Source organism: Pteropus alecto, unplaced genomic scaffold, assembly GCF_000325575.1.
Source record: "Pteropus alecto unplaced genomic scaffold, ASM32557v1 scaffold3, whole genome shotgun sequence".
NCBI lineage: Eukaryota > Metazoa > Chordata > Mammalia > Chiroptera > Pteropodidae > Pteropus > Pteropus alecto.
The window spans coordinates 31984478-31998294 of record NW_006442484.1 but is presented as its reverse complement, the minus strand read 5'-3'; the positions used below and the strand labels follow the sequence as shown (position 1 = coordinate 31998294).

The 13817-nt window shown below is 37.0% G+C and overlaps 1 protein-coding gene across 4 annotated transcripts in view; it reads left to right on the top strand.

Moving 5' to 3' along the window:
- The window catches only part of ACVR1 (activin A receptor type 1), a 122688-nt gene that overhangs the window by 52769 nt on the left and 56102 nt on the right, over positions 1-13817 (top strand). The window lies entirely within an intron of this gene.

Here is a 13817-nt window from a genome sequence, read left to right as displayed (position 1 = left end):
CACTGCTGCTAGGTAGTTCATTGTTTTGAGGCCTTTTTAATGATGGAGGATACATGTATATATAAAATACTTCATGAGTTTGTACTGATAATACCAGTTAAGTTTATAGGGATCTGACTTAACCTTTTCTGTATTGCATCTTTATCTCCTTAATTCCACACACAGAATTCTGGTTTTCCGCAACAGCAGACGATTGTAGAATTTGAGTATGCCATAGTTATTCATTTGTTCTCTTCCACGTTATACATACAGTATTCTCGATACTGCCACAGTCCTAACATTGCACCACTAGTTATGATAGCTGAAAGGTGAGAAAAACAATTTCTTATTGGTATGCTATTCCATTTTCCCTGCATTTTTGGGGGGGGGTGTGGAGAAGAGATGTTTATAGTTGTTGAAAATTGAGAAAATTTAAACACTGATTAGCTTTTAGATGATATTTGGAGGAGGAATCCTTTTAATTTTGTTAGGTGAGATGTTGGTTTTATAGTTATGTTTAGAAAAAAATCCGTATATATTAAAGAGTTGGGGAGTGAAATGATGTGACATCTGGGATTCTTGTTGAAATGCCCCAGGAGAAAATGGACAAAATAGAGAAAATAAAATTGCTCATTTTCAAAATAGAGTGGTAGGATTTTGTTTATTTTTGAAATTGGGAGGTCAAAAATAGGGTTTATTATATTTTTCTCTCTGTTTCTTTGTAAGTTGAAATTTTTATAATATATATTTTTTAAAAAATTAAGTTTTAAGCAGTGAAAACACAAATATACGATAGGGTAAGAAGGTACTAAGGAAGGAATAGACGGAGGAGGGAAAATTATAAAGAATGATGTTTCTGTTCTTAACATGGTAGTTCGTTCTTAGCTTGGTGGCTCTGAAGCTAAGAAACTGGGTAACATCTTGAGGGAGAAGAAGAGACTGCTGAGATATGGGGCCTTAAGGGAAGCCAAGATTTAAGGAACGAGTAGCAGAAGAGGAAACTGCCATCCAAGGAAGCTGAGAAGGTGCAAGCCATAAAAGCAGAGACACCAAGAGAGTGGAGCCTCTGAATCCCAGCCAGAGAAGAACCCAGGAAAGAAGGGGGTCATCAGCCCTACCGTCCTGCAGAGCGGACAAGAGACCACCCTTGGCGTTCTCAGCATCACCCAAATTACTGCAGGGCTAGGGGCTTCCTAGGCCTCATCTCAGGTCAACAGAATCAAAATCTCTGGGGACAAGACTTGGGAATCCATTTTGAGGAAGCTCCCGTGTGAATCTGAAGGATAAGAGAGAGTCTAGTCTACAAAGAGAACCTTAGCAATAGGTGTTTTAGTGAGGGAGAGGATGGAAGAGGAAGAGGATATGGAGGGAGCTGGGGGATAGATTTCTCTTTCAAGAGAGTTTTCTGTGAAAGGATGTAGAGAGATATGGGAGGACTTAGGGCTGAGGCTGAGGGAGGTGGTGATTGTTGAAATAGTTGTTGCTTGTAATAATATAAGATGGGTTTGCCTGTAAATGTGGAGAATGTGAATGGTTTCCATGTAGGATGACTGAGTGGTCAGGCTAAGCATGAACTTAGGCCCCTACCACTAGAAGAACTTGATTTCGATGGTTCAGGGGGAGACTTGGGAATCATCATCATGGATTACATGTTCTTTTTGTAATTATTTTGAATTCTAAATTAAAAAGAGAGGCACCCAAGTCTTTTCAGTGCCTCTGCTTCTCAAGTTTTGACTGTGCCTGTGGCCCATGCCCCAGGACAAAGGCAAGAATGGAATCTGGAGTGACATTAGGTACTTTTCTTAATTTGTGCTCCTCCTATTCTGTTTTCTTTCTCAGTTTCCTTTTCTTCGTGTTAAAGTGGCACTCTAGTTAATGTGTAGAACCTCCAAAAGGGGTTGCCTGGTGTGTTTCAGTGATTTGCTTTAGGACTGACTATTCAAGGATTCCCATATTTTCACGATTTCATAATCACAGTCTTCAAAGGTGGAGAGAAGACTGAGGTGAGAATCCTACTCCTTCTGTTGTACTCTGCCTCAGAGTCTTTGTTTAGTTTTGTTTTTAATAACAGATCAGATTTATCATTTTTACCTTCTAGGAATTCTACTTCTTGGGAGCATCATTTATCTCCTAAATTTCTTTCTTTTTTTAAAATTTAATTTTATCATTAGTTTCAAGTATACAGTACATTGGCTAGACATTTATATGGTTTATGAAATGATCCTTCTGATTGCTCTTTCTTTCCTCTGCCTCTCTACCTAGCCATTACATTAATGCTAACTGCATTCCCTGTGCCGTGCTCCCCATCCTCGTGACCATCTATCAACTACTAATTTGTACTTCTTTAACCTTTCACCCCTTTCTCCCAGCTCCCCAACCCCCAACAAATATAGATTGTCCTCTATATCTGTGAGTCTGTTTTTGATTAGTTTTTTTTTGTTCCTTAAATTCTGCACATAAGTAAAATCATATGGTATTTATCTTTGTCTGACGTAACTCAGCATAATAACCTCTAGGTTCATGCATGTTGTTGTGAATGGTAGGATTTCAATTTTTTTTAATGGCTAAGTAATATTCCATTGTATATATGAACTTCTTTATCTAGTCATCTGTTGATGGGCATTTATGTTACTTCCATATCTTGGCTATCGTAAATTGTGCAGCCATGAACATTGGGGTGCATAGATCTTTATGAATTATTGTTTTGGTTTTCTTTGTATAAATACTCAGAAGCGCAATTCCTGGATCAAAAGGTATATTCGTTTTTAATTTTTTGAGAAACCTCCAGACTATTTTCCATAGTGGCTGTACCAACTGGCAATCCCACCAACAGTGTATGAGGGTTCCCTTTTCTCCATATCCTCGCCAGTACTTGTTGTTCTTTGATTTATTGATGATAGCCATTCTGACAGGTGTGAGATGATATTTTATTGTGGTTTTAATTTGCCTTTCTCTGATGATTAGTGACCTTGAGCATCTTTTCATGTCTATTGGCCATCTGTATTTCCTCTTTGGATAAATATCCGTTCAAGTCTTCTGCCCATTTTTTAATTGGATTTTTTTTGTTGTTGTTGAATTGAATGAGTTCTTTATATATTTTTGATATTAATTTCTTATCAGCTGTATTATAAGTGAACATCTTCTCCCATTCAGTTGGTTGTCTTTTAGTTTTGTTAATGGTTTCCTTTGCTGTGTGAAAACTTTTTAGTTCTATGTAGTCCCTTTTGTTTATTTTTTCTTTTGTTTCCCTTGCCTGAAGAGATGTGTTTGAAAATAAATTACTGGTAACAATATCAGAGAGATTACTGCCTATGTTTTCTTCTAAAAGTTTTATGGTTTCGGGTCTTACATTTAAGTGTTTAATCCATTTTGAGTCTCTTGTATATGGTGTAAGAAGGTATTCTAGTCCCGTTTCTTTCTTTTTGCATATATCTGTCCAATTTTTCCAGCATCGTTTATTGAAGAGACTGTCTTTAACCCCTTTGTATATTCTTGCCTCCTTTGTCATATATTAAGTGAGCATATGGGTGTGGATTTATTTTGGGGCTCTCTATTCTGTTCTATTGATCACTGTATCTGTTTCTATGCCAGTACCATGCTGTTTTGATTACTGTTGCCTTGTAGTATAGTTTGATATCAGGTAGCGTGATACCTCCAACTTTGTTCTTTCTCAAGATTGCCGTGGCTATTCGGGGTCTTTTATGGTTCCATATAAATTTTAGGATTATTTGTTCTAGCTCTCTGAAAAATACCATTGGTATTTTGATAGGGATTGCATTGAATCTATAGATTGCTTTGAGTAGTATGGCCATTTTAATGATGTTGATTCTTCCTATCCATCAGCATGGTATATAGTTCATTCATTTGTATCTTCCTTAGTTTTTTTCAATGGCTTATAATTTTCTGAGAACAGGTCTTGTACCTCCTTGATTAATTTGATTCCCAGGTATTTTATTGTTTTTGATGCAGCTGTAAATGTGATTGTTTTCTTATTTTTTCTTTCCGAAAGTTCATTATTGGTGTATAACAGTGCCACTGACTTCTGAATGTTAATTTTGTATCCTACTACTTTACTGAATTCATTGAACAGTTCTAATAGTTTTTTGGTGGAATCTTTAGGGTTCTCTCTATTTAGTATTATGTCTTTTGTAAATAACAAGAGTTTTACTTTTTCCTTTCCAGTTCGGATACCTTTTATTTCTTTTTCTTATCTTATTGCTGTGGCTAAGACTTCTAATACAGTGTTGAGGAGGAGTGGTGAAAGTGGGCATCCTTGTCTTGTTCCTGATCTTAAGGAAAACGCTTTTAGCCTTTTCCCATTGAGGATGATGTTAGCTGTAGGTTTGTCATATGTGGCCTTTATTATGTTGAATTCTGTTCCCTCTATTCCCACTTTGTCGAGAGTTTTTATCATAAATGGATGCTGGATTCTGTCGAATGCTTTTTCTGCATCTATTGATACGATCATATGGTTTTTATCTTTCCTAAATTTCATTTCTTTCTCTTTACTTAGTAGAGTGCATTCATTTTTACCTTTAACTTGCCATTATTATATAGATCAGTGAGTGTTTTGGGTTGGGTGGGTAGTTTTTAGGTTGCATCAATTTCCTGGTCTCTTTCTACTAGGTATGCAGAACCGTTCCTGCCTCATCTCCCTATCTCCTCGTTTTCTCGTTTTCTGTTGTGGTTCCTTCAGTGCCAACCTGTTCTTTGCACTGACCCTGTGTACATGGTTCATTTTCTTTTTCATGATCATATTTATACTTTTGATGGATATATTTAAATGAACAGCTGTGCGTTTGTTGAGTCATACCACAATTATCTGATTCTGCTTTAGCTGCTCAACTGGCAAAAGCATATTTCAAGCTAAGTTTTGAGAGAATTCCATTAATCACATTTTAGTCAGGGGAGGGGAGAGGAGAAAGACCACTATGAAAAGTCTTTTTAAAGATTAATGTTAATTACTTAATTTCATTATGTTAGAGCAGATTGATTTGGTTGCTATTTAACGTGTCACCTGGACAAACTTTATAAAGGTATAAATAGCTATTAAGGCTTAATGATAAGTTGGTAGGCAGAATTCCATGGAATTATTGATGTGCAGATAAAGTTAGTAGCTGGTACCTGGTCTATTTAAATGGATAAAGGTTCTTTAAAAAGAGTTCCTTTCTGTAGAGACCAGTGTGCTTGGCTAAACATTCCTTGAATCCATTGGCTAAGTATTTAATTTTAAGCCTCCTGAATAGATAACGTGTTATACAGTAGATATTACAACTTTCTTTTTCTTCAAATGTATTAATTGCTAATTGTAACCTCTGAGTCTGTGGCTTTTATCGGCCAGAGCTCTTTTTCTCTTGATGTTTCCTTAGAGTTCTTTCTGAAGGTTATTAATAGTCATGGAAGCGCGGCTTTCCAAATAGCGTCAATAACCGTTAGAAGACTGGAGATGGGGGGGAGATAATATGTCAATTTCTGACTTGTAGGAGATGTATTTTCAAGCTACAGAAGCCGTCTCAGAGGTCACTGGGGATGGCTCTGGGCAGATCAGCTGGTGTCTGCAACTAGAGATCCAGGCTGTCCTTTCCAAAGGGGATATTGTCCACCAGGGAGTTGTCTGGTATACCCAGAGTCTGCCAGCCTTTTTGTTTGGCTGCTTCTCTTGGATGACACTCTTGAAAATTGAAATCCAAGTTACAAACGATATCTTTTAATTTATCTGAAATACCTGATTATTACTATATTAAATAGAGGACATGGAGCACCCCCTCTCCCCCAGGCATTTTTTTTTTGCCAGTCTGTTATACAATTCCTTAAACCTTACTTTCCTCTCTCTACCCAAAGTATAGCATAGATTAAGGAGTTGGAATTCATGTGTTTTAATTTACACTGAGTGCCTAGTATGTGCCAGACATGGGAATGTAGCCATGAGCTAGGCAGAGTTCTTACTCTCATGCTGCTTATATTTTGTTACATGGAGGAAAGAGGGGTTGGAAAGGGGGAAATATCATAAAAGTCAACAAACTAATAAATAAATGACAAATTTCACACAGTAAATGCTATGAAGAAGGTATGGTAGGGTAATATAGTACAGGGACAAGAGTGGGAAGGTCTGAGGCAGGAATGGGCTTGAGTATGGGGGTGGAGTGTGGATGAGAAGGAAAGCTCTGGTTAGGCTTGTGTATAAGGGTGCTTTTTCTCACCTCCAAAGAAATGTGCCCTAGTGTTTCTCATTTAAGAGAGTGCGAGGGAGCGGGGGGAGAGAGAGGGTGCTGAAATCTCTTTCATTTTATTCACCACCCTCCCTTTCAAATTATGATAGGTTAATCATGTTAGCTTTACAGATAGGACAGTTGAGTCAGATGGTAGGTGCCTGAATCACCATTTGTCTGGTAATGGGAGGGATAGAAAGGTCTGTACTATTTGGTTAAAGGTGCGGGGGGCGGGGGGTGGAATTTCAGACATAATCACAAATGAGACAGAAGACTGAGACAGCTTCTAACTGAGGACGTGGGAGGAAGTAGTATTTTAAATGGACTTTACAGTTATATAGCTAAGAGTTTTGTGTGTGGGGAGGTATGTGGTGGGGAAAATAACAGGCTTCTTCCTACCAGTAAGTTAAGAAAAATTGTTCTAGTCACAGTTTGTAAACTGGAGGGCTAGGAGTGAGCCCTGAGTTGCCTAGGAGAATACAACAAAACAGCTGGGAGATGATGGGGTCCTATCAGTTGAAACAAAGGAGGAGAGCCATGGCTATTTGATACAGAGGGAATGAAGTGGAAAATGAGGGACAGTTTCCATGTAGTCAGGCATGTCAAAATAAAACCTAGTTGAGATACCAGTAACGAAGGCATGGAGTGAATGATCAAGACATTGGAATCTCAGAAGCTTAGCGTAGTTATTATCCTATATCTAGTAGGGGTGTAGCAAAGTCAGTTTTATTTCGCAGACAATTAAAGTTAATTTACTGGGGATTTTTTGATTCTTAAATGTTAGCCTAACTTAAACCTTTCATTTATTTTCATTCGGTTAAGGCTGATCTCCCCCCAACCCCCTTTTACAAAGTAAATTGTTCTTTCTCCCTCCTTTCCAAACCATATCTTGGGTCTATCTGTCACAGCTGGAATGTTTGTAGTGTAACTCTTTCAGTCAAAACCCTTTCTTTCCTGAAATAATCTATAATTATTTCCTCTAACTACAGGATGAACTGATCCAGGGGCTGGGTTTCAGTTCTATAGGACTTGTCCAAGAAGCTATTTGTATTCATCTATCATGAAAGATCAAATTACATGCTAATATTCTGAAAGTAACACCCATCAGAAACCCTCCAGCAGCAGTGAAGTCTATATAAAACCAAGCTCTGGCAACTTGCACGTTGCCAGTTCAGACAGAGTGTGGTGTTAAAAATATTTCACAGGTCATTTGTGAACTGGAGAAAAGACCCTGACTTAACTTATTTGGTATGATGACTTTGGTTTAGCCTTTTTTTGCAGCTATAACTGACAGCCCATGTCACTTTTCACCCCTCCTAAGGCCCAGGTAGTTTGGAGCAAGCTGCCCTTGGGTTATCTCTCTGCCAGTTGAGCACAGAAGAGACATAACTGTTCTCACATAATGGCTGATTTTTGTCCCACTTGGAGAAGTGGTGGTTGTAAGTATATCTTCCCTCAAAGTTTTATGTCTAGAATTTGTCTTACTGGGTCTAACTTTGCCCCCAAATGAGCCTGATTTACACTAATTGCAGTTTTTATTTTGAGATGTGAGTTACAAGAGAACTGAAAAGTGGGGAATGGGGGTAGGAGATAGAAATCACTTGATGTATTGTCAAGTCTGCTTGCTTTTTCTCCCTCCCACCCCCCACATCAAGATCTTTTTTTCATGGGCAGGGGGAAATAATCTGAGGTTATGTCAGAGTATATATGAAATTAATTTTGAGTTTAGAGAAATGGAAAGAGGGCATGATTGAAAAGTGGCCCAAATAACAATGAATAAATATTGGTTTCCAAGAGGAAAATCAAGATTGTTAAAGATTTCGTAATCTGTAAAATGAGATTAATATTAGTATTTATTTTAATGTTTTGGGAGAGAGATTGAATGATAATACATATGATCCCTAAGCACAGTACCTAGCTAATTTCACTATTGTTAGGGTGATAATAATGTAATTTTGACAGATAACTGAGAAAGCAAAATTACTCTAATTCTTTTTCTGCTTTGCCTCTACCTTTTATATTAAAGAGAATGAGTTGTTTGTTTGTTTGTTTTGCTTCTTATTGAAAGCATAGCATAGAGTGTATAAAAAGATGTCAAGAAAAAAACTATTTTGAAGAATAGTGACAACCCCCATCAGTGGGAAGTGAGTGACTTCACATGGATGGTATCATTTAAAATAGGGATGGGCGAATGTACAACCTGTCTTTTAAGATTCTTTCTGACTTGGAGATTGTTAGAAGTTGAATTGAGAAGAATGTCAAGAAAGTCCCTATTGAACAAGTAGGTAGTAAGTAAATTATATGTTGAACAAATGGACAAACCAGATAAGTTTAGGTCACCAGGCCAGACAACTAAACGTCTTGTAGATTTTCATGATAGGGAAGACTCTTACATTTCATCTTACAACTTTCTCTTCATCTTCAGTGTTATGGATAACAAATTGTGTGCTGTTCGTAAGTCTAGGTTTTAGAAATATCCTTTATTCTTATAGTAGATTATCAGCTAGATTACTTAACATAAATTTTCTAAAAGTTGACTATAGAAATGTATTATACTCTGCATTATTCTGTGACCAATATTAAAATGCTTTGTGATTTTTTGGGCGGGGGGTGGGGGGATAATAAACTGCAGTGTATCTGTGACTTTATCCAGCTGTAAAATTGTGATGAGCAAAAGAAGTGCCAAACTTGGTCTCAAGCTCACACATGTTAAAAATTGAGCTAAACGCTAGCTTTAACTGGATATCAATCTGATCTATAAATGGAGTTTGAAAACTACCATGGGGTTTAGAAAGCAGTTCTGTTCTGCTCTGGTGATGTGCCTGTTTTTAGTAGAATATCATGGGAATATTCTGTCTTCTAAGAGTTAGTCCTGAGGTATTGTAAGAGGTGGTACTGATTTAAAGAGGGTACCTTAGTTTAATTAGGAGGTCCTCGTGTCTGAAGTATTAAGATCCGTTACCATGGATAGAGGCCCTTATCCAAGAACAGAAAGGAAATGGTTAAACTGAAGGCAAAAATTCATACTCTGAACCCTCCAGATAAAATTCTGTAATCCCCAATACCCCATGATTTTTCATTTAGGGATTTTGGCCTTAGAACATGTAAAGATTTGGTCCTAAAAGGAAACGAGCAGTTGAGTACCTTCTTATCACAGGTTTATGTCTCATTTTAAAAATAATTAATTGTGTACATAAAAATTATTTCTACATTAAAAAAAGAACCTCATGCCTCTTCCTCGACCATAGATTTTGTTTACGTCCTTGATGTTAGCGAGACTAATGAGATTTTTAAACCTGTGCAACAGTTACATTTTTGTCAGGTATTGGGTAAATGCTCAGCCTAAAATATCTGGTACCATCTGGTTAACTGGTATGGTAGAAGGACCGATCATTGAAGGGTAAAGCATTTGTTCTCAAAGTGTGGTCTAGATCTTTTGGAGTTGCCATGACTTTGGCAGGGGTTCCATGAGGTCCTTCTTCCAATGACATAGATGTTCATGGCTGGATTTGCTGTGTATACCTCAACTGATACATTTAACATATTGAATGTAGAATCATGTATGAGAATCCAGTTGTTTTCTACTAAGCCAGACATTATAGAAATTGGCAAAAATGCAAAACGGTGCCACTTATCTCACTATATTTATTGGGTGGGGTGGAGATGTAGTTTATATATATATGTATATATTAAGGTATGTTTATTGTTATTTAAAAATACAATATTTTAAAAAATTCTCCATTTTAATTTCTAATAGAGCAAATGTTGATAGATAATGCCCACATAGACAAGCTAGGGGCCTCAGCAATTTTCAAGAGTATAAAGATTCTGAGACCAAAGTGTTTATAAACCACCGGAATAAGGCATCCATGAACTATTGAATTATTGCCACTGTCTTTTTCTGTTACCAGTAAGTTCCCCCCTTTTGCAACCCACATGGGAAACTTCGTAGCCAAAAATACTTGAGAGCAGAGAAATTATAAATTTACTTTTAAAACACTATTTTTCTGTTTAGTATATTTTAAAATTAGAAATAGATCCTTGGGGCTTCAAGTTGGGACATTAGCATATTGATAGTTTAATAATTAAAATATGATGAGGACATTTATTCCAGAACATTATCCTTCTACATTTCATTTCCCCTTTCCTTTTGGAGGCACCATTTTCAATAGTTGAATTAACTGGTCAGCAGAGATACTCCAGATACTGAACAAAATGGCAACCAGTAAGTGATGCTGACATTTTTTTTTCTAAAGATTTTTGGCAGATTTTGAGCTATCTGTCTATAAACAGTAGATTAGCTTGGGGAACTGAATTTATAATACTTTTCTGTTTTCTATTTACGAGCCGAAATTAATGTTTTAATTTTGGTTGCACAGTTGTAATCTGTTAAAAGGTATTTTGGGACATGGTTTTTTGTTGGCTTTGTGACAAAAAAAATTTCAATGGTGACTGTCTTTTAGATTTTTGTTTTAGTAAGTGAAAAGATTCTTGATTTTGAAATTTGAAGTTTGTGAACTGCTAACTTTTACTATTACCTGAACTAAATTTTACAGGTTAAAGTTACAGAGAAGGTAAATGTTTTAATTCTGCTATTTCTTTGCAAATGTATATGTGTTTGTGTGTAGGAGGGGGCTGGAGGAGATTGCCGATTCTTTAGAAATTAAATTTAAATTGAGCTGATTAATTCAGGGAAAATTCAAATTTAACAAGTATTAAATGTGCACCTACTTGGCTCTGGTAGTAATGAACAAAATAGACTAGATTTTGCTACCATGGAGTTTACAGTCTAGTGAGGCAAGCAGGTGTTCGAAAACACACAAGTATGAATATGTAATTATTAATTATGATAAGTGCTATGAATGAAAATAGATAAAGTGGTGGATGAGAGTGTAATGAGGGCATATGAGAGTTGAGGCAAGTTTCTAGAAGAAAGCGGCATTTAAGTTGAGACCTGAAGGATGAGTAGGAAATTGCTAGGTTGGGTCCAAGCAGGTGGGGTATTATGTATATACAAAGGTGCCAAGGCAGGCAGGAGCCTGGCTGCTTGCAGTGCTTGGGAGAATGGGGTCATGAGGGGCCTCGACGGCAATGAATATAGAAAAGTGAGGAGAAAGCTTACTAGGGCTTGTCGTGTCTTAATGAGGTTCTGACCCTAGCCTACCTCTACAGATTTCTTAGTTTTTCTCCTCTTTCTTTATAACTGCTCTAGGCTCTCTGTGTCCTAGCCTGGTGTTTTTTTAACCTCTTGAATATATCTTAAGTAATGAGGATACACCATGTTTCTTGCCCTGGCCACAGGGCTTCTGTGAAAACTGAGAAGCTGTGCCTTTTTCCTTAAATGCTGCCTTGTCTCCACCACAGGGTGCTACCCACCCCAGCATACTTACCACCCCCCTCCACCCCCCCAAGCACTCACACAAGCTTATCCTTTTACTAGTACCTCCTAGTCATCTTTCTGGTTGCTATTTAGATATAATCTCCCCAGGGAACCTCCTCCACCCTTCAGGAAATCTCAAGTTATTTTATTAGCAGTTTAAAAAAAAAAAAAAATGCCTACAGCACCTGGTGTTCCTAGGTGACCTCCCATCCAAGTACTAATCAGGCCTGACCCTGCTTAGCTTCCAAGATCAGACATCAGGCTTGTTCAGGGTGTCATGGCCGTAGACCGTGGACCGTGGCTCCACCAGGGCGTGAACAGCAGTTTTGTTTCACCATGTTTTTTTCTAACATTTCATTCAGTTTTTAATTATACAGTCTTTTAGATGATTATTTGATTACCACCATAGACAGTAAGATCAATGATAGTAAGGACCATGTTTGTATATTACACTGTTTTAAGTTTCTAATGTTTAGTATATAGTACTTTTTCAATAGTTGTGGAAGGAAGGAAGGGAAGAAGGACTGGAATTCAGAGATAAGATCAAGATAGTCCAGTAGTTTTCAAGGGCTTTTGATAATATATCTCATTGGCTAAAAAGTTTTTTAAGCATGCACCCTCAATATGTATGTTGGTTATAACTTTTAAATAAAATAAAAACCATTATAAGACATACATAAAATAGAAATTTAAAAAAGATTAAAGACAAAGTATTTAAGGGACTGTTAATAGCGATGACATTGTTAATGAAAATCTGTAGTCATTCAGGATAATGTTTATTGTTTATTGTTTATGATGCTGGATGCAAATGAATTTTTCAAGTAGTTTTGAATTTTGAATTTTGGGAGCCTTCTTCACCTCAGATTCAACTGACAGTTAATTGCTTTTTTCTAGGAAAGTGATTAATGAAGAACCACTAGGAATAGAGATATCAGCTCTACCATTTTCTTACTCTTCTGGTGCTTTCATTAACAAAATATTTAATCTGTGGTTTCCTTAATGGTTTTAGAACATTTACAGTTTGGGGAGGGCTTACTTCATTATAACAAACCAGTACAACCTATAATTCCACTTAAATGGATCCTCAAAAGTATAGTACGTAGCTATCCTCTCTTTCTAAGCAAAACATGTCCACCCTTTCACATTAAATAACTCCCACTCTTTCTGAAAAATACCTCTTGTACTGAACTGTCATAAGGAACTAAAAGAAACCAAATAAAGACTCAAATTATTTATTGCTTTATTAGATTCAAACATTTTTTATAAGATAAACATTTTTAGATATTCATCTCATAAGTCAGTTAGTTGTCTTGCATGACCTTTGGATGCATGCACCCCTTTTGGAGACAAATGGGCTAGGCTAGAGACTGACAGACAAGTAATTGATTCTGAGAGTCGTTCCACCAGTGCTGTGGGATTGAAATCACTGTCGATGGAGAGTTGTTTCACTAAGCATTTTCCTTTTGAGCTAGATCATGAATTAGGTAGGAGAGGGATGGAGAGGGAGGCTCAGGGCATTTGAGGCAGAGGGAAGCAACAGTATGTTCCTGTTCAAAGGCACAGAGATAAGGTTAATATTGGGGGAACTTACCTCTGGTTGTGAGGGCCCTGGGGGCCAAGATGAGGCAGTTTGTATGTCTACCCTTTGTTAAATCTGAGGTTATCGTAAGAATGCATTGCTTTGCCATAGGTGAGAGAGTTGTTGTAGGGTTTTTTTGTTTTTTTGTTTTTTCCTTTTGGGCTATGCGATGATGTAAGGTGCTTTACCTGCAATCCTTTTAAACGAGAAGTAAGGCTTCACCATGGTAATTTGGGTTGAATGATTCACTCACTTAATCTTTAACATCATGTTAGAACAGTCTATTCATGCTTCTCAGAGTTTTCAATTTAGTGCCAATTTTACATTCAATAGGATAAGATAAAATTCAAACCTAAAATCCTTTGGGAATGCCAAGCCTTATTAGCTGAGAATTTTTCATATCCCTGGTGAGTTCTTTGTGAGAGGGTAAGCTTAGAGAAAGTCACCTGAGAGTGGTCACCAGCAGGAGGTACATCTGATTAACTCCTTAAGATGATTTGTTTAGATCTGTGTAAAGGGTATATGTTTAAATATACTAAGAAATAAGGCAACATATGTGAGGGGGATTTGTAAGAAAGGCCTTGAATGGCAGTTTGAAGATGGTATGCTTAATTTAACTTGTCATACTGCAGTTAAATTTTTTGTCTTACTTATATCTCTTTTTCCCTAC